At 42.4% G+C, this 22095-nt stretch overlaps 2 long non-coding RNA genes across 5 annotated transcripts in view; one reads left to right on the top strand and one right to left on the bottom strand.

Annotated features, from left to right (window-relative positions):
• The window catches only part of LOC307218882, a 173771-nt gene that overhangs the window by 106600 nt on the left and 45076 nt on the right, over positions 1-22095 (top strand). The window lies entirely within an intron of this gene.
• Positions 19004-22048, bottom strand: LOC307218364. Its single transcript, XR_013839949.1, has 2 exons — positions 20460-22048; positions 19004-19235 (listed from the first exon to the last, which is right to left on the bottom strand). It is a non-coding gene; the product is annotated as an uncharacterized lncRNA (long non-coding RNA).

Below are 22095 nucleotides of genomic sequence, written 5' to 3'. Positions count from 1 at the left end.
TTAAAATGTTGGCTTAAATATCTTGTATTTGATAGAGATCTGGAGCTAGTTTGATAAGAAATTTGAAATTTCATTCTCAAAATTTGAGTGGCAAAATTGGCAAATTCATAAAACTCATATTTGCACATGTGCATTTTCAGCTCTTAAATGGTTTTTGACCAATTTCCTCATAAAAAAAGGTAAAGGACCCCTGACAGTTAAGTCCAGTCGCGGACGACTCGGGTTGCGGCGCTCATCTCGCTTTACAGGCCGAGGGAGCCGGCGTTAGTCTGCAGACAGTTTTTGCAGGTCATGTGGCCAGCATGACTAAACTGCTTCTGGTGCAACTGAACACCCAAACCAGAGCAGTGCATGGAAACACCATTTACCTTCCAGCCAGAGCAGTACCAATTTATCTACTTACACATTTGGGCGGGCATGCTTTCGGAGTCCTAGGTTGGCAGGAGCTCGGACCAAGCAACGGGAGCTCACCCCGTAGCGGGGCTTCGAACCGCTGATTGGCAAGCCCAAGAGGCTCAGTGGTTTAGACCACAGCACCACCCACATCCCTAATTTCCTCATAATTTCCTCATAACAGCTTTTTATATCTGTACCAACCACTGTAAACTCTATGCTTCAGACATGGACTGAACAAACACATTTAGGAGGAAACAGGGCAGTTCAGAAACACAGAGCTCATACAGCTGCTGTGGGATTGTAAGAACTGTACATTGCACATCCATCACATCCAAATTCTGTCTTGCTTTTCTTTATCCCCTTTCCCCCCCTCTGAGCTTTCATTGCGAGTGATAGTTCTGAAAAGACCAAAGGGGCTGATAGTTATCTGTTTTCCCCAGGACATTCTCTTTCGCTGAACAATAGCCCTCTTATGACAAAGCATAGCAAGGAGAGATGCAAACAGATACCCTTTCCCTTACACAGATTGTATTGATTTCTCAGTCCATGTTTATGTTTCGTAATATTTTGTGAAAGTAAATTCTGTGCAAAGGAAGAGGGTTGACAGCGAGGCAAAAAGAAAGAAAGACATGAACAGGGATTAATCTAAGATTGCTGAACAATGGCATACCCTCCAATATCTTGCAGAGGAAAATTGCAATGCACGTCTTTCCAGGCTGTGCTCTTGCAGGAACCACGTGATTTGCCAGAGAGTACGGCCCCCCAAAATGGGCACCTTTTGGGACTGCACTCTCGCAGGAGCCAAAACTGGACAATCTGGGATCCAATCAGAAGCCAGGGTGGCCTCTGCAATTCTGGAACAGTTGACATAAATGCAATAGGGTGGACAGACTTCAGGTTTTTGGAATCTACTTTGTTTTAAAGAATAACTGTGAAAACCACCAACTTGCAGGCCCTTAGAATTAAAAAATTCTGTTCCCTGAAGTTTATTTTGGGTACCGACACACAGTCCTCTGACAAAAAAATTGCCTCCTAGTTACTCCAAAGTTTCGTCAATTCAATAGTATAATTTGCAGGGGGAGCACATTTTGACACTGTTGTTGTTAAACAATTAGAATCAGAAATCCTTGCCAATTTACTGCCAATCATTTAGAGATGATCCGGTGCTTTAATGTGGGCATATTCAAGGGTATACAGTACCAGCACCTTTTCCAAATTTCAAAAGTGTGGCAATTACTGTAAGAACTTCATGGTGACTACCAGCACCCCTTTTTCTTAAAAACAAAACAAACAAACAAAAAACCACCACTATAGAGCTCTACCAGTCGATCCAGGTCCTCTTTCTGCTCATGTTGCCTAACAAAACAATCAACTCAAACCCAGTTCCTTTTGCTGGAGAAATAATAATTTCCTGGGAAAGGAGGAGTTTCATCACCAATTTTTGGTTGGTGAACATTTCTGTAGCACTTTCCAGAGCTCCTTTAGCTATGATAACCACAAATGTTTGATGTAGCCAGGATATGGGACAGTAGGGCCATTTTGTAGGATTCACACCTGATCAGGGGTCTTGGCTTCCTATGACCAAGTTGTTGTTTAGATTCAGCTTAGGCAGGAAAGTGGCCACATGAATCATAGAATCATAAAATGGTAGAGTTGGAGGATCCTGAGGATCATCTAGTCCAAGCCCCTGCAATGCAAGAAGATGCAGCTGTCCCATACAGGGATCAAATCTGCACCACGCTCTAACCAACGGAGCTGGTTAAGTGCCGCCAACGTCTAGAAATATGCCCTCAATATATTTCTAAATTGCCGTCTACCAAGGATTTTCTCAGCCAGATCAAATTTTAAAACTGCCACACAAATAAACTTTTATTTGGTATATACCTTATTTTTCCCCTAGCTTCTTAACCAGAAAAAGGTTCATGACATAGCTCGCAACATGCAGTGCTTTTTTTCTTTTAAAAAAATGTTTAGGGGTACTCACATTTTGACTCAAGAAAATCACCATTTTATAGTTCAAATCGGGGGGAGATAAATACAATAAATGGACAAAAGTACAGAGATTCACAAAATGGTTAGGGGTATCCATACCCTTGTGTACCCCCAGAAAAAAAGCACTGGCAGCATGTAAAAGATTCTTTAAAACTCACATTTGGCCATTAGTTTCACAATACAAAAAGCAATAAGCAGACAGGTAAAATAAATAAAAATCAGGTAAACAGCAGGCTCATGTTGTGTTAAAAGTGGTGGTGTGGGAACAGTGTACAATGGTACCTCGGGTTAAGTACTTAATTCGTTCTGGAGGTCTCTTCTTAACCTGAAACTGTTCTTAACCTGAAGCACCACTTTAGCTAATGGGGCGTCCTGCTGCTACCACACCGCCGGAGCACGATTTCTGTTCTCATCCTGAAGCAAAGTTCTTAACCCGAGGTAATATTTCTGGGTTAGCGGAGTCTGTAACCTTAAGTGTATGTAACCTGGAGCATATGTAACCCGAGGTACCACTGTATATATGTTCTTCCTAAAATGCATCAAAGTTAAGGCTTGATGAAGAAGCAGAAGGAGGGTGTTCTGGAGGAGAGGCATCCTGACTAGGAAGCCCCAGTTGCTCATTACCAGCCATCTGGTTTCAAAATGCGCAGATACCCTGAGCAAAGCCTTTGACGATCTTTTAAAAGCCAGGCAGGCTCATGCAGGAACCAGCAGTCCTCCAAGGAATCAGATTCCAAGCCATTTAGCACTTTAAAGGTTAAAATCAGCACTTTGAACTGTGGCCAGAAACACATTTTGGGCACAGTGCAGTTCTTTTTAAACTGGCAAGACGTGTCCTATATTCTTTGTACCAGTTAGCAGCCTAGCTGCTGTGTTCTGTACCGACCGTAGTTTCTGAATAGTCTCCAAAGGCAACCTCATGGGGAGCACATTGTGGTCATTTAATTTGCCCATCAGAACATAGAATCATGAAATTGTGGAGTTGGAAGGAATTCTGAGGGTCATCTAGTCTAACCTCCTGAAATGCAGGTGAATACCTACAGCCAGGTTCTCTCTTTCTGTCTTTTTCTTAAGGCGTAATTGCAGCTGGCAAACAAGCCAAATTGTATAAAAAAGCACTACAACTCACAGAGGATACATTAGACTCCATCCACAAGTTTCATGATACACAAGGTCATCTGTCTCTTCCTCCTTAACAGTAAAAATACAGTAAAGCGTGTTCTCCTTCATGGAGAGCACGTGTTGCGGTGGGGGCCGCCAGGACACTCCAAAGTTGGGGGGCGGGCTAATTGATCGTTGGCCACTGATGCGATTGGGGCTTCCCTTGTTGTTGGGAAGAAGTTAATGTTGCCATTTATTGATTGACAGCCAGAAATAGTAAAACTCCTTGCACGAGGCTAGGGCTTCCTCTTTTCGCCCGTGCATTGGATTGCCCGTCCCTCCCTCCCTGGAATAGGGTTGTTTGCTTTGACCTTGCTACGCCTGTCATGGGGTCGTCTGCTTTGGAGCGGGGGCCTGGTAGGAATTTTGTCCATCTGGCTGATTGGCTGGGGCCATTTGGTTTTTGCCTACTGCGTAGCAAATCGTCAGAACTTGTAAGGTTCGCGGTTAGGCATTGGTTTATGGTTTGGTTGGTTGAGGGGCATGGATTGGCTGTGCCTGCCCCTCTAATGCTGCTGCTGCTGCAAGGGATTCCGTTAAAGGAATTGGGAGCTAACTATTGCTTGTCCACTCTGTCAAAGGGGCTCGGGCCATAGCAATGAGCTCCTGGTTGCATTTGGGGTGAGGGCAGGTTCCCTGCTCCGCGTAACCCCCAAGTGTACTCCCCCATTCTGACTTTCGCATCGTGCGGAATGTCAGTCTGTCCCCCATGGTGGGGGCAGATAGTCGCAACCAATGCCTACGCAACCACTCACAAATTTGTATTTTAATAAAGTTGTGGCCAAAATTATGCCAAAAATCATAAACAAAAATTTCTGTGTGATGTGTGAGTTATTGGGGTGGACCTGGGGACCTCAACACGCAATAATAAATTAAGTTGCTAACAATTTGCTGCCTTTTCATGATCCCTCAAATCAGCCATGCATGTTCTGCCCTCCCACTCTGCTTCTCAGATTCTCAAGAGAAGCTATTAAGTCATTCATAACAATGTATAGTAATTGTCCCAGCATTAGATTTTGCCGTTTGGCTCTTCTCCACCCCCGACTTCTGCATGAATTTACTGTTACGGCCAAGCCAATCCGATGGGTGGCCATATCTGAATCTAGATCTGAGCACTTGGAGAAACCAGTAACACATGGGCAAGTTTCCTACATTTCCAGCTTGTAGTAAAGCATGGGACAGTTTTCCATACCATGTGGAGGTGACTGGCTTCCCATGTGGCTGCAACCACTTCACACAAAATTGCCAAGAAGCACATTCCCACTCTACATCCAGTGCACTCTCATTGTACCTACGGGACCGCATCTTCTGGTATGCCCCACGGAGCACCTTCCGGTCTGCTAACACCACCACCTTGAAGATCCTGGGCCCCAGGGAAATTAGACTGGCCTCGACTAGAGCCAGGGTCTTTTCAGCCGTGGCCCCAGCCTGGTGGAACGCTCTCCCACAAGAGACCAGGGCCCTGCGGGATTTGACATCTTTCTGCAGGGCCTGCAAAACGGAGCTGTTCTACCAGGCCTTTGGGTAGGATGCAGTTTGACTTACTTTCCTTTGTATAAAACAAGCCCAAAGGAGGCTCCCAACTCACTCACAGGTCCTTGTATGATCAGTGGAAACAGTTGGTCCTGGCAAGTTTTAACCACTCTCAATTCCAACCAGATAATTGCCGCCTGCCCAAATTTTAACTTATCTGAATTAATTTTAAGATGTATTTTAATTAATTGATGTCTGTTTTTATGCATATTATGTTGTTTTTATGATGTTAGCTACTCTGAGCCCGGGCCGTGGCCAGAGAGAGCGGGATACAAATTATTATTATTATTATTATTATTATTATTATTATTATTATTATTATTATTGCTATTGCTATTGCTATTGCTATTGCTATTATTATTGCTGGTTTGGGAAGTGGTGTACACATGACATTATCTGCAACCCATATTTAAAAGGTAAAGGGACCCCTGACCATTAGGTCCAGTCGTGACCGACTCTGGGGTTGCGGCGCTCATCTTGCTTTATTGGCTGAGGGAGCCAGCGTACAGCCTCCGGGTAATGCGACCAGCATGACTAAGCCGCTTCTGGCGAACCAGAGCAGCGTACGGAAATGCCGTTTACCTTCCCGCCAGAGCGGTACCTATTTATCTACTTGCACTTTGAGGTGCTTTCGAACTGCTAGGTTGGCAGGAGCAGAGACTGAGCAACAGGAGCTCACCCCGTCGCGGGGATTCGAACCACCAACCTTCAGATCAGCAAGTCCTAGGCTCTGTGGTTTAACCCACAGCACCACCCGTGTCCTGCAACCCATATTTATTCAGGGGATAAACCTCCCTGAGACCTCCGGGTTTAGGGTGGGACATAAATTCAATAAATAAATAAATAACAACTTTTCCCATTAGAAAGTGATGGAACAAGTGGAGGTGTGGATGAGCCACTGAAATTAGTGCACCTAAATTAGTAAGGTTCATTAATTTCATCAGTTTCAATGGGTCTACTCTTAGTATGGCTAACATTGGAAACAACCCATCTCATATTATTCATGTTGTGGTGTCTAAACACCCAAGAGCCCAAAGATAAATATTGAGGGCCCAAAAACAAATACACTTTTCATGACAATGTGGACCTGATGACTATTTCCTTTTTCCTTTTTAATGCTAAATTATTTTTTATCGATTTCTTGAGATTGAGATGATAGTGACCCCATGACAGGAATTTCCATTACTGTGAACTACAGGAGAGTGGAGTGAGATCCCATTGTGGGGGTACCATTTTGGGCAGCAAGCCTGTGTGGTGGATAACCTATAGTTCTGCCTTTAAACTTTTGGACAAGCACTACTGTCGTAGCATACTGGAAAGGTCCCAGCAGAATGTTGCTTTGTTGTGTTTTCATCCTCATTTTCATATGGGGCTGTGTAAGAAGTCCTTTTGGGGCGCTGCAGAGAAAAGAGTCTTTGCAGCAAAGGAGCGAACTTACAACTGAAGAATGAGCATATGCCATCTACCATCTGCGCTTTGTTGCTTCATGAAATTTCTATGAGGCGTCTTTACAGGCCTTTGTTTTGATGATGCAAGCAGGATTTTTGTGGTGTGCAAGCCACACATGAGAACTCAGACAAGCACAAGGGTACAGCTCTTCAGCTAAACAAATGAAATAGTCTCCATGACCTACTTACTAAATATAGCTCTGCTACTCTGCCTCTCTAGATATTATCCCAATATATGGAAGCCTGGAGGAAAGGGAAAAGAAAGAGAGAGAAAGGAAAGTCAGGAACTTTTCCATTTCTATTCCTTGAGATGAACGTTTCCTCTCCTACCTCCCGTGGCTCTGGAATTCAAATGTCAGTGTTCCAGAAATGCATGCATTATCTTTTGTTCAATTGAATTAAATAAACTGGATCAAGTATTGTTAGCAGCAGTGGTGCTTGTGAAGTCAGAACTGCTGGCTGCCACCATGGATTACGATCGAGGGAATTGCTGTACTTACCAGAAATGATGAGGGCAGAATACCTCACTCATCACACTCAAGCTTAGGGCTCCTTAAGGCTGGTTTACTTTTTTGCAGTGCTATTTTACTAGAAAAATAGGTGCCAGAACGCAACATATTCTCTTATAATGGCAAAGGTGCCCATCTGAAAGGTGCCAGAACTGAGTTCCAGCGAGTTCCAGCTGAAAAACAGCCATACTTGTTTGTTAAATTTCTATCCCTCCTTTCCTCCCGACAGAGCCTAGAGCAGCAAGCACTTCTGTGATAAAGCAGTAACATTAAAAATATAGTAAACATTTTGAAAAATTGTAATTTGAAAAAGTTAAAAGCACCTGATAAATTTAAAAACATATTGAAATATATTTGGAGTTGAGAGTGGATTTCATGTTCTTTATTCAGCTCATAGTGGTGAGGAGGAATGAAAGTTCCCCCAGAATGTCTGCTTTATATACATTATTTACACAATGGGCCCCACGTGATTGGCTAATTCTGGGATTCTCCTGTAGGCCAATCAGGTTGCGGATTCACTTCCACCTGGAGCTGGATTGGGTGGCTCCTGTGGACCAATCAGACTGCTGCATTCTGGATCCTATTGTTCTAGGACCAATCAGACTGCTGCATTTTGGATCCTATTCAACTCAGTACATAACACATACGTAGCCAAATCATGTGTTTGAACAGGTCTTTGAAACAGGTGCCTCCCCCCACAAAACCTTTGTTTTAAAAAAGAGTTTCAACAACAAAAATGCAGGAGCTTTGAGGGCCACCAAAACCTTTCAACATCAAGGTATCACAGTGAGGAACGCACAGGAACAGTCAATGCTTTTTTAAAAAAAAAAAGAAAAGAAAAATATTGTGGGTCACAGAGGCCCACAAAAAAAGATTCTTGGGGACTGGATGCAGCGCATGGGCCATTGGTTACCCACCTCTTCATTTAAGGATCCCAAAATTTATCCAAGGAGCATTTTTCTCACTGAGGGGGCAAGACAAGAAGATTTGAACCTTTTGGAAGCTCCATTTCCAAAGTCTTCCATAGATCTCTATTGGATCTAACCCAAATCAAATTCTCGGGAATGCAAAAGGGTGTGTTTTTTGTTTTTTGTTTGCTTTTCCTGCTGTCATTGTTGCTATTTGATTTGTTGCATTGTTTTTATCTTGATGATCCAACATGGGACTCTTTTATTTCTATTGCAATTCTAGCAATTATTTTAAAAATAGTATCTGTGCACATAACTCAGGGTGTGCAAATTTCCTTCCTTACCCCATCCCCCAAACACATACACGCATGATAGCACAGCAACAAATCAGAAACAAACGATTTATCAGTCCTTCCCCAACTGCATTGCATTTTCCTTTGGATTTCATTTTCAAACAAAGAGTTGGGGGAGGTTTTATTTTTAAAAGAAATGCTGTGCCATTAGGAGCATTAAATATGTCAAAGAGACATAGAGAGCTCTTCCCCTCAGTGTAAACCTGAAGTGCTGAAATTTTGGTTTTATTATATTTAGGTGGTAAAACTGCCAAGGCAGATTTCTCAAGTTCCATAAAATTCAAAGCAGTTTCAATTAAGGCTGGGAAAGAACTGGATTACAAACCCAACTTTGAGCAGCTGTTGCATCTTTATCCCAGAATCCTAGGTGTGTAAGATGTAGGTACTGCACCCCAGAAAGGGGGATCACAGACAAATGTCCCCTGAATTTTCTGCAGTGAGAAGACAGAGTCACTGAGGAAGAAAGCCAGTGGAGGGTATCTTGTACAACAACCCTCTAAAATTCTGAAGCCCAACATTTGACATTTTCCCACCCTGTGGCTTTGGCCTGTGTTGAGTCACAACAACGATCCATCATCTCCCTCTGAAGAAGAAAAAGACGACACCATTATTTGTACAGTGGTACCTCGGGTTACAGACACTTCACGTTACAGACACTTCAGGTTACAGACTCCGCTAACCCAGAAATAGTACCTCGGGTTAAGAACTTTGCTTCAGGGTGAGAACAGAAATCGCGTGGTGGCAGCAGGAGGCCTCATTAGCTAAAGTGGTACCTCAGGTTAAGAACAGTTTCAGGTTAAGAACGGACCTCCAGAACAAATTAAGTTCTTAACCCAAGGTACCACTGTATGCCACCCATCTGAATGGGTTGCTCCAGCCACTCTAGGTGGCTCCCAACAAAAAATAGTAAAAACACAATTCAACATCAAACACTAAAAAATTCCTTGAACAGGGCTGCCTTCAGATGTATCTTAAAAATCACATAGCTGTTTATCTCTTTGACATCTGCTGGGAAGGTGTCCCACAGAGCAGGCGTGACTACTGAGGGGGCCCTTTGCCTGGTTCCCTGTAACTTCATTTCTCGCAATGAGGGAACTGCCAGAAGGCCCTCGGAGGTGGACATCAGTATCTGGGCTGAATAATGGGGGTGGAGACACTCCTTCAGGTATACAGGGCTAAAGCCATTTAGGGCTTTAAAGGTCAGCCCCTGCACTGACCAATTGTGCTCAGAAACGTCTACACAAAACATTCACAGAATTCACAGAATCCAGGAAAGAAAGAATGCTCTGTCTAATTTTCCGTCTTCTGATGTAAAGAAAGTGGTGAAAACCTTATAAGTAGTCATGTTTAGGGATAAGTCTTGTCATCAGTGAGGGTGACTGTGCTGCAACTTAATATTTATTCCTAGACTACCTTATTGTGGGGGTAAGCCAATGGAAAGTCTCACGAGCAACTTGCCCAGGAAATATTTTCTCCCTTAGAATGTCCAGGTTATAAGAAGCCAGGTTGTCAAAGCATTAGCTAGGAAGAAAGTAGTGGGGTGCCTTGAATTACCTATCACTGCTGATTCCTCCTTTAATGTAGCAAGTTTCCAAAATAAAGCTAATTGCTTTAACATATAAATATTTATTATTTTTAAGAATAAGAGTATCAAGTACTAATTTCCATCAGGAAGGGCAGACTGATCTAGTTCCACTCAATGGCAACTTTGCATTTATTCATTCATGAATCTCTTCCAATTAATCTGTGAATTTTTGTTATTAATACTCTGCAGCAACAACAAAAAATTCATATTTAAATAATATTCTATGAAAAATTATGCATTTAACAACTTTTCAGACAGGATTTTCCCAATGGAGTCATCCCACGCATGTGTCTGTGAGTCATGGCAGACATGCTTGTTCAAGGAAAGCCCAAATTAAAGATTATCTGCTGTTTGGCAGATAATGGATGAGTTAATTTTGATCTCATCTAAGCCCTGAGGGCTTCTAGAAAGGTCCCTCCTTTATCATATGATGTGCCTTGTTCTTTGAAAATCTATTGCATTTGCAGAACCAGATTTACACCAACTAGGGCGGACTAGGAGAAACTCAGTACAGAGCTACGACAAAATTGCAGAAATAGAAAGAGAATCAGATATAAATTCAGAAGGAGAAAGCATCCATTTGTGTCATTCTTGCCATGGGGGGATTTTTCTATCGCTAACACACAGTGCTGGCTTTCCGCTAGCTAGAAAAGTTTTCTTTCTTTTTTTAAAAGTCGCCTCTGGGAAATGGGGGGGGGGAGTGATTTTGCCGATGAATAAAAGAAGCAGGGTTGAAAGAGCTCTGCCATTTTATTTGGGGGCAGGATACTCTGTCTCGTTTAACTCTAGCTGTCAACATTTTAAAACAGTTAATACATTTAAGCTCTATATTTTTATCCTTCATGGTAAGCAGGTGTTACCTTCACTTTTCCATAGAGAAAAGAAGAAGGGCCAGAGGTCAGTAGCATCTGCTTGGAGTGCAGAAGCTTCCAATCCCCAGCATCTCTAGGCGCCCATAACCAAAACTGTCATACTTGCGTTCGACCGAGCTACTCCTCCGGTCGAGCCCTCTGACGCTGATTAACAACCTCAGCCTTTGATGAGGCTCCAGGCACATTCCCTCATTACGCAGAGTATACAGCAGCAGCAGAAGACAAGAAATATGAGCTACATGCTAAGAGTTTTATTTCTAACTACACAGACAGAAAAGAAATATACAACCTCTCTCTGTGATAGCCGAGAGGCAACTGGTACAAAGAAAACAGGAAACCAGTAATATCAGCATCCGTCTCCCGTCTCCCGTGAGACTTCCAACAGTCTGGAATGTAAACAGAGTCTTGTGACTCCAAGCACTGCACAGTGGCAATAAACAGAAACCTAACAGAAAGACCCCTTGTCTGAACCCCTGGAAATTCACTGCCACTCATTGTGGACAATACTGGACTAGATAGGCCAGAAAGAGAAATTCATCCTGTGAGCCCCACCTGCAGTTTATAGAATCAGTGCATGAATTATGGGTCACGGTCCAGCGGCAGAACATTTGCTCTGCATACAGAAGGTCCCAGGTTTGATTCTTGGCATCTCCAGGTGGGACAAAGAAAGACCCCTCGAGAGCACTGCCAATCAAGGTAGACAGGGCCAAGCTAGATGAAAAAATGGTCTGGTGTGGTATAAGGCAGCTTCCTAATGTTAAGTTTCCTTTTTTAAAAAAAGACCCCAGATACTGAAGAAACGTGAAAGCGTGTTCTCCTTCATGAAGAGCATGTGTTGCGGTGGGGGCAAACAAGACAGCCAAGGGGCTATTTATTCCCTGCGCACAGCGTTGAGCTGCCTCTTTTTGCTGCACGCATCGGATCACCCGCCCACCCTCCCTATATTTAGGGCTCTTTGCATTGACCTTGCTATGCCTGTCATGGGGTCGTCTGCTTTGGGGCGAGGACTGGTAGGAATTTTTCCATTTGGCTGTTTGGCTGGTGCCATTTGGTTTTTTGCCTACTTTATAGCAAAATCGTCACAACTTGTAAAGTTGTGGTTAGGCATTGGTTAAATTTGGTTGGTGGAGGGGGTATGGTTGGCTGTGCCTGCCCCTCCAATGCTGTTGCTGAAGGGTATTCCGTTAAAGGAATCCAGGGGCTCGCCATGCTCTTGTCCGGACCCCTGTCAAGGGGCTAGGGCCACACAAGAGCCCCTGGGAGCATTTGGGGAGAGGTGAGGGCCTGGCACCCAGCTCTATTCTCCCCCCCAAAAAAATGTTGACTTTCGCAGGCTTGCAGATGTCAGTTCTGTTCCTACCTCCAGGTGGGAACAGATAGTCGTGAACCAATGCCTAAGCAACCACTCACATTCTGTAATCAATAAAGTTGTGGCCATAAAATTATGCCAAAAACCTTAAACAAAAATTCTGTGTGAATTGTGTTTTATTTGAGGGTGGCTTGGGGACCTCGACATGCAAATGCTTCTACAAACTGGCTAGGTGTCTTCTTCTTTGACAATCACTCATAGCAGAGTAAGATTGTCTTCATTAAACATGGTTTCAAAAACAGGTAGGTAGCCGTGTTGGTCTGCCGTAGTCGAAACAAAATAAAAATAAAATCCTTCCAGTAGCACCTTAGAGACCAACTAAGTTTGTTATTGGTATGAGCTTTCTTGGGCATGCACACTTCTTCAGATATCTTCAGGTGCGTGCACACGAAAGCTCATACCAATAACAAGCTTAGTTGGTCTCTAACGTGCTACTGGAAGGATTTATTATTATTATTTTTTAAAAGTGAGTCCTTAAGTTACTGTGGAGGCCAATTCTGGATTCACATGTCCTTCCACAGTGGGGACATACGTTTCCGGGTGGGAGTTGATCATGGTGATGGTTTGCCAAGCGTGCCTTCCTCCTAACGCGTTTCTCCCTTTCGTCCTGAGTTCAAGCCTCTTCAAAACCCATTACACCTTTAGTAAAGGCTGTTCTCCAATTGGAGTGCTCGCAGGCCAGTGTTTCCCAGTTGTCGGTGTTTATACTACATTTTTAAAGATTTGCCTTGAGACAGTCTTTGAACCTCTTTTGTTGACCACCAGCATTACACTTTCCATTTTTAAATTCAGAATAGAGTAGTTGCTTTGGAAGACAATGATCAGGCATCACACAACATGGCCAGTCCAACAAAGTTGATGTTGAAGAATCATTGCTTTGACACTGGTGATCTTTGCTTCTTCCAGTACCCTGGCATTAGTTTGCCTGTCCTCCCAGGTGATGCATAAAATTTTCCAGAGACAGGTGTTTGGCCAGGTGTGTGTCCCTGCCTGCCTGCCTGCCCTCCCTCCACACTTAAAGTATGATTCAGCTTTGCTTACCTGTTTTCAATAAGGAATACCTAAATGAAATTTCAAAACAATCCCTCTTCATTACAGGAACGCTGACCAAAGAACTGATACAAGCAGAAACAGCAGAATCAGTGTGTTTTCCACACAAAGCAGGGTTACACCAAAATTTGGGCGGCCAGCTGACAAGAAATAAGAGTGAGCTGTACCCAACAATGTTTTATTCAGAGTAGATCTGCTGAAATTAATGGACCTAATTTAGGATTATCCATTCATTCCAGTTGGCCTACTGCGGGGAAGATTTATATTGGATGCAATGCCTCATCATTTGCTTTTTAGCTAGATACCAAAAAAAGGAAGGAAGGAAGGAAGGAAGGAAGGAAGGAAGGGAAGAGAAGACAGGCAAGAACAATGGCTGGTTTTTCTCTCTCAGATATTGTTGTCCAGCTGACTAGACAAGGTTTTTCTGTGCCAAAAATTGTTGGATCTTAAGAATCACTGGTACGAAGTGCATACTCTTCTCTCCTCCAGTTCCTCCCTGAGTATCAATATTCATAAATTGAGGAAAATTTCCCTAAACATAGAACCATTTTGATAGAAGGAAAGAGATCCTCCCTAAGAAAAATAAACAAGCAGGTATTTTTTAATATATATTTTTTTAAACAAGATTTGTATACCCCTTGCTTGATAAAGCAAAGGCTTGATTCAGGAAATTTAAAATTGACAGTGCTTCCAGTCATTGCATCAAGGGCTCCTCTGTGTGTTCTGTGTCTTAGGCCAAGTGAGGAGAGGAGCTTCCTGCATGTACACATTCGATTGAAGAATTCTTCCCCCAAAGAATCCTGGGAAGTACAGTTTGTTGAGGGTATCCAATCAGAATTCTCTGCTAGAAATCACTATCCCCTCCCATGACTTTGCGGGCGTCAAGGTTAAATGCCTGTGATATAGATGTGTCCCCAGCAGCATTGCTTCATTTGGATATAGCCTGGATGCGATTTAAATCAAAAGCCCGTCTTAAGAGAGTTTAATTTTCTTTGATCAAGGGTTGAATGGAGATTTGATCCAATTATGGATCAGCTTGTTGCCCGTCGTCGTCCCCCATTCGCCATCTTGACCAGCATAACTCCAGGCAGTCTCATTTGACATACGTAATTTCCCAAAGGACGGCTCCTGACAAGCAATCTTTCCTGGAATGACAGTACGACTTTAGGCAATCAGCAAATCCCGAAATAGCAATATCTTTCCCTGACAGCTTTAATTCGGATGCTGATTTTAAAACTACACATAACATAAGATGGTTATAGATGGGAGTCGGTCTCAATTTCTTGCACGGTCCTCCTTATAAAGATGTAAGCTCTGCTGCGGCACAAAGGCGCTGAGAAAGGGGACAAATTGCAGTAGAAACATAGCCATGTGTGCTTTTTGTACCAGTTATAAAGCCTGGAGCTGTGCACAGAGTATTGCTGCATCTAGCTTAGTACTGCCCACACTGGCGGCCACCCATGATTTCAGGCAGGGTTCTCTCCCAGCTTTATCTGGAGATGCCATTGGGACTGAACCCAGGACTTTCTGCATGCAAAACAGGCACTCTGCCACCAAGTTACAGCCCTTTCCCTTCATGTAACTCAGTGTTTCCCAAATGTGGGTCTCCGGCTGCCTACCTAGCAATTCGAAAGCACCCCTAAGTGCAAGTAGATAAATAGGTACCGTTTTATAGCAGGAAGGTAAACGCCGTTTCCGTGTGCTGCGCTGGTGCTGGCTCGCCAGAGCAGCTTCGTCACGCTGGCCACGTGACCCAGAAGTGTCTCTGGACAGCGCTGGCCCCCGGCCTCTTAAGTGAGATGGGCGCAAAACCCTAGAGTCGGACACGACTGGCCCATACGAGCAGGGGTACCTTTACCTTTACCTAGCTGTGGAGGAGTTTGGATTTGATATCCCGCTTTATCACTACCCGAAGAAGTCTCAAAGCGGCTAACAATCTCCTTTCCCTTCCTCCCCCACAACAAACACTCTGTGAGGTGAGTGAGGCTGAGAGACTTCAGAGAAGTGTGACTAGCCCAAGGTCACCCAGCAGCTGCATGTGGAGGAGCGGGGGCGCGAACCCGGTTCACCAGATTACGAGTCTACCGCTCTTAACCAGTACACCACACTGGCCATCATGCCCGAAATACTGAAACTGCTTCCCTAGTTATCCTTAACCATCTTCTTTAGCATCCCCTTAAAAATGTGGTCTTCATTAGGCATTATTACACTTTGTGGTTAATTTTTACAATACAATACTAATAGTAAACATCCTTGCTGTTTTTCATTGCTGGTTAGGATGTATTAATATTGCTGTTAATAATAAAGAAAAGCACCATCGGCAAGTAATTAAAGGAGTATGTTGTTCAATCATTCATCACTGTAAGTATTTCTTATGCCACCCTTCAGTTACATTCCCTGGGCAGTTTACAAGAAAAGGGAGGAAAAAATACAACAACTGAAATGTGAATACAAAAAACAAAATGAGCTAAATGTCACAAATCCTTAATTATGGTTTACTAAAGCCAGCCTCCTTCAACCCATCATTTATCAAACTGTTCTATTTAAGTTAATCAGTTAAGATTAGTCATTAGTCACTAAACTGTGGTTAGTAAAAAACAGAAGCAAAAGCTCTAATATTATACCCTCCAATATACCCTAATATACCCTTCAATGATGAAAATAGGGACATCCCATTCCATGATAATTTTTATTATTTATACCGCACACATCTCATTGGGCTGCCCCAGCACTTTGGGCAGCTTCCAACATTTATTAAAAACATAATTAACCAATAAACATTTTTTAAAAAACTTCCCTATACAGGATTGCATTCAGATGGTTCAGGAGGCGGACAACTCTATACCCTCCAACATTCCTCTAATGAAAATAGGGACATCCTAAGGAAAAGTGGGACATTCCAGGATCAAATCAGAAACTGGGACGGCTTCTCTAAATCAGGGACATCCCTGGAAAATAGGGACACTTGGAGGGTCTGTAATATCTTTGCAGCGGTGCTGAAGAAGAGATGAAGGAAAAGAGAGCCCAAAGCTTGCCTAGACTTGTTGATGATGGTTGATGATGATCAACCATTGTTTACAGTTGTATCCAAATGCTTATTGAGTATAGGGCAGGATTTAACGAACAGACATAGGGAAAGCTGGAGAGCAACCTGTGGTGTTAAAAATATGCTCACTGGGGTAACTTTGTGGTTTTCCAACACAAGTACACAACAGGGAAGGCTGGAGTTCAGAGGCTCGGGTTAGTAAGGCAGAGGTCTGAGGACTGCAATCTTTGTGTCTTGTTCATCACATAGAAGAGGGGAAATATGGAGGGTATTTGCATATATTTTTCAGGAGAAAAAAGAGGAGAGGGGAACACATAGCTGTCAACTTACAGATTTGAAAATAAGGGACCAGCAGCCTTGAAAATAAGGGATAAGCAGCCAAAATAAGGGACCTGCAGCCTCACCTGTTCCAGGCACTCCAGTCTTCCTGTCCTCCTGCAGTCTGGTCAAACTCATGGATCCAAACTACAAGAAAGAAGATTCCACCTAAACATTAGGAAGAACTTCCTGACAGTAAGAGCTGTTCGACTGTGGAATTTGCTGCCAAGGAGTGTGGTGGAGTCTCCTTCTTTGGAGGTCTTTAAGCAGAGGCTTGACAACCATATGTCAGGAGTGCTCTGATGGTGTTTCCTGCTTGGCCGGGGATTGGATTCGATGGCCCTTGTGGTCTCTTCCAACTCTGATTCTATGATTCTATGATTCTATGATATATGCTGGTAGCTTCGAGAACACTGTCCAACCAACTTTGTAACCAGAGGTTCAACTGAATAGAATCTGAATCACATGCACCACAAGGCCTATGCAGCCTCAACTTAAGATGGCTCCCCAGCATTCAAAATGGCGTCCAGCATTCAAAAAACCCCTCAGCTTGCATTAACTAGCCACACACACACAGCCTCCCCCCCTCGCCATGAGATCACCAGTCACCCACCTTTTTAGTCAACCAGCTCCTTTCTTTTCCTCCATAAGTCAATCGAATGAGCATCCAAAACAAATTCAAAAGCCCCCCTTCCACGAGATCTCCTTTCCTTTCCCCCCACCATGTGCCCCCGCTCCAGACAGACCTTTTCACCAGTAAGGGTGAGTGGGCCGTTGATGATGTATCTGATTCCAATCCGAGCACTCTGTACAGGTATGTTCAACTTCTGAGCCTCTCTGAGGCAAAGGCAGAAAGCCCAGCCAGCAGCCAAACAAAGCCTCAAGGAAAACTACCGTCACTTCTCCGCTGGAAAGCGCTGAGCAAAGGCGAGTCCCCAGGCAACACAGCCGATTTGATCAGCACAAGGCATGCAAGCTCCACCCCCCAGTCATTCTTAGACTTCTTATTGGGTGAGCAACACAGCCAAGCAACACAGTTGGAGCCTCCCTCCTCCCTGGCCGGCAGGGAGGGAGGGAGAGGAGCTGCTTCCTTTGAAATTTAAGGGAGAACATTTAAGGGACATCATCAATAAGGGACAGCAGCGGGACATGGCGCTGGAATAAGGGACTGTCCCTCCAAATAAGGGATGCTTGACAGCTATGGGGGAACACTAAAAACAGGTGAATAAACAAGAAGGCCAAGCCTCAAAATGGTACTGAAATATAATCAAAGGAACAAAATACACAATCTGTTTCAGATTACCAGATGTGTGTTGTTGAAGTATTTGTAACCAGTTAAAGCATCCTTTGCTCCTGAGGAAGGTTGAAACCACAATGTGTTAGGCGTTTTGTATATTTGTTTTAAGTTCCCTTCATACCTCAGCACCAATTTGAAGAATAGACTTGTTTTCCAGTCATGTTTCTTTGGAGGAGAGTTTGGCTGACTGCAGATTATTTAGAAGTCGTTGAGCAACTAGGGCTTGTGGCAACATCAGCGTAGAGTTAGTCTTGTGATTGCACCAGCATCGGCAGTCTAGTTCACATCCAGTTGTAGGGAGGAGAAAAAGCAGCCAGATCATTTTAGAAGTTCTTATGGGAAAGAGTGATAATCTAGGGTGTACAAGATTGTGGTAAGAGGAATATACCACATAGGAGGAGGAGCTCAGATTAGAATTGCGGGCTTTCCATCTGTTATGACCCAGTCTTGCCGAGCAGCAAAACATAAGGGTTTCTTTGAAACTGTCATCAGACAACAGAGAGATAGAAGCAAACACCATCAATCTGTGAACCTTCAAAAGAGGAATTCAGTGATTTGGAAGAAATTTTCAATATGTAAAGATAGCAAAGAAAAACAGATGAGGAAGGATAGAAATAGCTATTCCAAGGAGCATGCGGAGTATCCTTATCTTTGCAGAAAACTATGATTGAATGTAATGTTAGATTTTCTCCAATATTTATATTTTATTGCTTGATCTGGTTTGATTATCTTCCTCCTGCAATCTATTGGCATACTTGAAACAAAGAAAAATTCACTCTTTGAGACTGTAGTCTCCCCTCTGCCAAATTCAAGTATTAAGCATTTATTTATTTTAAAAATGGAAGCTTTGGGTAATGAAAACATTAGCACAGGACATAGTGAATTCATTTTTCTGAAATAGCATTTGCAAAATTACATGAACCACAACTCTCAGCTTGTGTGGCAATCCCTGTGTTCAAACATCAAGGATTTTATCATTATTTGCCTTCCTTCTCTATATGCTTTTTCACCACCCATCTCCAGAGACAGAAATGGTGGAGTGACAAGCCACCTAGATGTTTTTAATGTGAAATGAAATGTGCTGCTTTCTGTTGCTTGTGCGTATTAAATTTTTTATTTTAATGGCATGTCAACCTAAAATATATACACGGAAATGACTTAATACGTTTGAACTTAGGAGAACATCACTCTGCAGGTCACTTTATTTATTATTTAGCTGCAGCTCCCTTGCACACCGTCTTGTCACAAGAAGCAGAGCAAGATGATGCTGTTTATTTATTAGGATGATGAGGAGAAGGCAACATCCTTTGTAACGATTGATCTGAGCGTGCCCGGAAACAGTTTGGAGTCATTTGAAGTTTCTGATATTTTTGTCTATGGGTTAATCTGTTGCAAACACTTTAAACTTCTTCCAATCTTCCTCCACTGTCTCTTTCTCTTGGTCGCGGATTCTGCCGGTCATTTCTGCCAGTCCCATAAAGTCAATCACTTTCGTCTGCCATTCTTCCAGTGTGGGTAGTTCTTGTGTCTTCCAATACTTTGCTAAAAGGATCCTTGCTGCTGTAGTGGCATACATAAAAAAAGTCTTATCCCTCCTTAACACCAATTGGCCGACCATGCCCAGGAGAAATGCCTCCGGTTTCTTGTGAAAAGTACACTTAAGTACCTTCTTAATTTCATTATAAATCATTTCCCAGAAGGCCATAATCCTTTGGCAGGTCCACCAAAGGTGAAAGAAGGTACCTTCAGCTTCATTACATTTCCAACATTTATTATTGGGCAGGTGATAAATCTTCGCAAGCTTGACTGGGGTCATGTACCACCTATAAATCATTTTCATAATATTTTCTTTTAAGGCATTACATGCTGTAAATTTAATACCGGTGGTCCATAACTGTTCCCAGTCAGCAAACATAATGTCATGGCCTATGTCCTGTGCCCATTTAATCATAGCTGGCTTAACAGTTTCATCCACTGTATTCCACTTCAGCAACAGGTTATACATTCTTGATAAATTCTTAGTATTGGGTTCTAACAATTCTGTTTCTAGTTTCGATTTCTCCACCTGGAATCCAATTTTCCTGTCTTGTTTAAAAGTCTCCATTATTTGATAATAATGGAGCCAGTCTCGTACTTTAGACTTTATTTTCTCATAGCTCTGTAGTTTAAATTTACCACTTTCTTGTTCTAAAATTTCAAAATATTTTGGCCATTTAGATTCCATGTTGAGTTTCTTCACCTCCTTGGCTTCCATAGGTGATAACCACCTAGGGGTTTTATTTAAGAACTGTTGTAAAATAGAGGAGTGATAAAATGTCAAGGGGAAGGAAGATGCAGAATTGCAGCTAAAACTGTTTGATGATTCAAGGTAAAATTGAGAATGATAATGAGCTTAAATTTAATTGGCAAAAAGAGTTGTTGAAAAACTGTAAAATAAGGATGCAAAAAGGGTGAGGTATGGGGAAGTGCGAGAAAAGAGGCTTACGAAAATGAGGTTAAGAAATGATATTTTTGTATGTGTTTGTATTTGTTGATGTTTGTGTGTTGTTGTTTTGTGTTAAAAATTGGAAAGTTAATAAAAATTATTATAAAAAAATAATAATAATAATCTGTTGCAAACACTGTGCTGTTTAGGACTATAAGGGTGCATATAGTATTTTCCTCATAACTACAGAATGCCATTACATTAAAGGCCTATCAAAGCTTAAGGGCTGATACATCTACCCAGAGATACATTCACTCTGCAGAGGTGCAAAGTTGGTTTCACAAGTCCTATCCAGATCAAGATGTATAAAAGCGTGTCAAATAAATGCTGGAAATGTATGCAGATAGATAGAACATTCTTCCCTAAAAAGTCAGGAAATGCAGCAGTCTATAAATTTTAGGATTTGGTTGCTCAGCATACAAGAAATATAAACTTCAAGGCATGATTACAAGGAAAAGGTACTGGGGAAATTGAACTGATGACAGAACTACACCATACACTTAAAGGACACTGATTACTTCTGCCAAAGAATTATGGGAATGGTAGTTTCCCCTCCTCTCACAGACCCATAATTCCCAGGTATCAAACTACCATTCCCATAATTCTTTTGGGGAAGTAATGTGCTTCGAATTTGCACCAAGTGTCCTTTAAATGTATGGTATGGATCTGCCTTCAGCCTAGGCTTACTCTACGAAAAGGATGAAATAGTAATATATGTACAGTTCTAGCTGTTCCTTGTCAACTGGTTGTTTTCAAACTACAAAGCACGAAGATTCAAATAGACCTGTGTTAATACCAGGGCTATCTTTTCACACAACCTTTTTCTTCTACTGAGTTCATCTAGCACTCAAACAAAATTTAGAGGTTGCCGTGCCTCCCACCTTAGCTTCTTGTTGCATAGATGTTTTGTCCTGGAAGGTTTCGTTTTTAATTTTGCAGACAATAATAATGAATAATGCAGATGAACAACTAGTGCGCCAGAGCTGCGTATGACAGAGAGCTGGTGTTTACACAGGAGAATGGGGTATCATTTCATCTAGCTGCTTTGAGTGGCGCTGTGTATGCATTGCACCAGTTTTTATTGTTATTTGCTGTCGTCTTCTGCCACCATCAACATTTCCAGATTAAAACACCGCAACGTTCATCTGCTCTCCGTCTTTGGCTTGAAAGTGACAGTAATTATTATTACATGATAGCTAATCAACAAACATCGTTGTCACATGCTACTTAATGATTGTAGATCGCTTGCGAGCATTAATGGGGAGATGTATAAAGAGAATATGAACCTACGGTACAAGAGAACATGAACAGACAATTTGATTCTCAACTGCAATACAGCTCTTTTCTTTTTCTCCTTATTTTTTTTTCCAGTACAGGCTTGGAATTCAATAGCATATATTAATGAAAGCATGATCAGCATTGTAAGTTTATCATTGTGTTTGTCCTAAACAGGATAAAGGCACCCCTTACAGGTGATGCTAAAGTGGAAATCATTCCCCATAGTCCTTGACTTGTCATTCTATGAGAGAGAGAGAGAACTGGATAGGTACTGTTCTTTATATGACTGGTCACAATGTTTGGGTCATACTTAATCAAGCAAATAGAATCTATTTCAGGTAATGCCTTTATATTTTAATCGTTATTGCCACCTTGTGGCAAAATCAAATTCTGCCTCATGGGTAATTTAGTGCATTGGCCACACAGTCTTACAAACCCATATCCTTCAACATTTCTCTGATGAAAATAGGGATGTCCTATTCCATCACGGCCACC

This window comes from Podarcis cretensis (assembly GCF_951804945.1).
Source record: "Podarcis cretensis genome assembly, chromosome: 6".
Classification (NCBI taxonomy): Eukaryota; Metazoa; Chordata; class Lepidosauria; order Squamata; family Lacertidae; genus Podarcis; species Podarcis cretensis.
The sequence above is the reverse complement of the archived record's forward strand: the minus strand, read 5'-3'. Positions and strand labels throughout refer to the sequence as shown.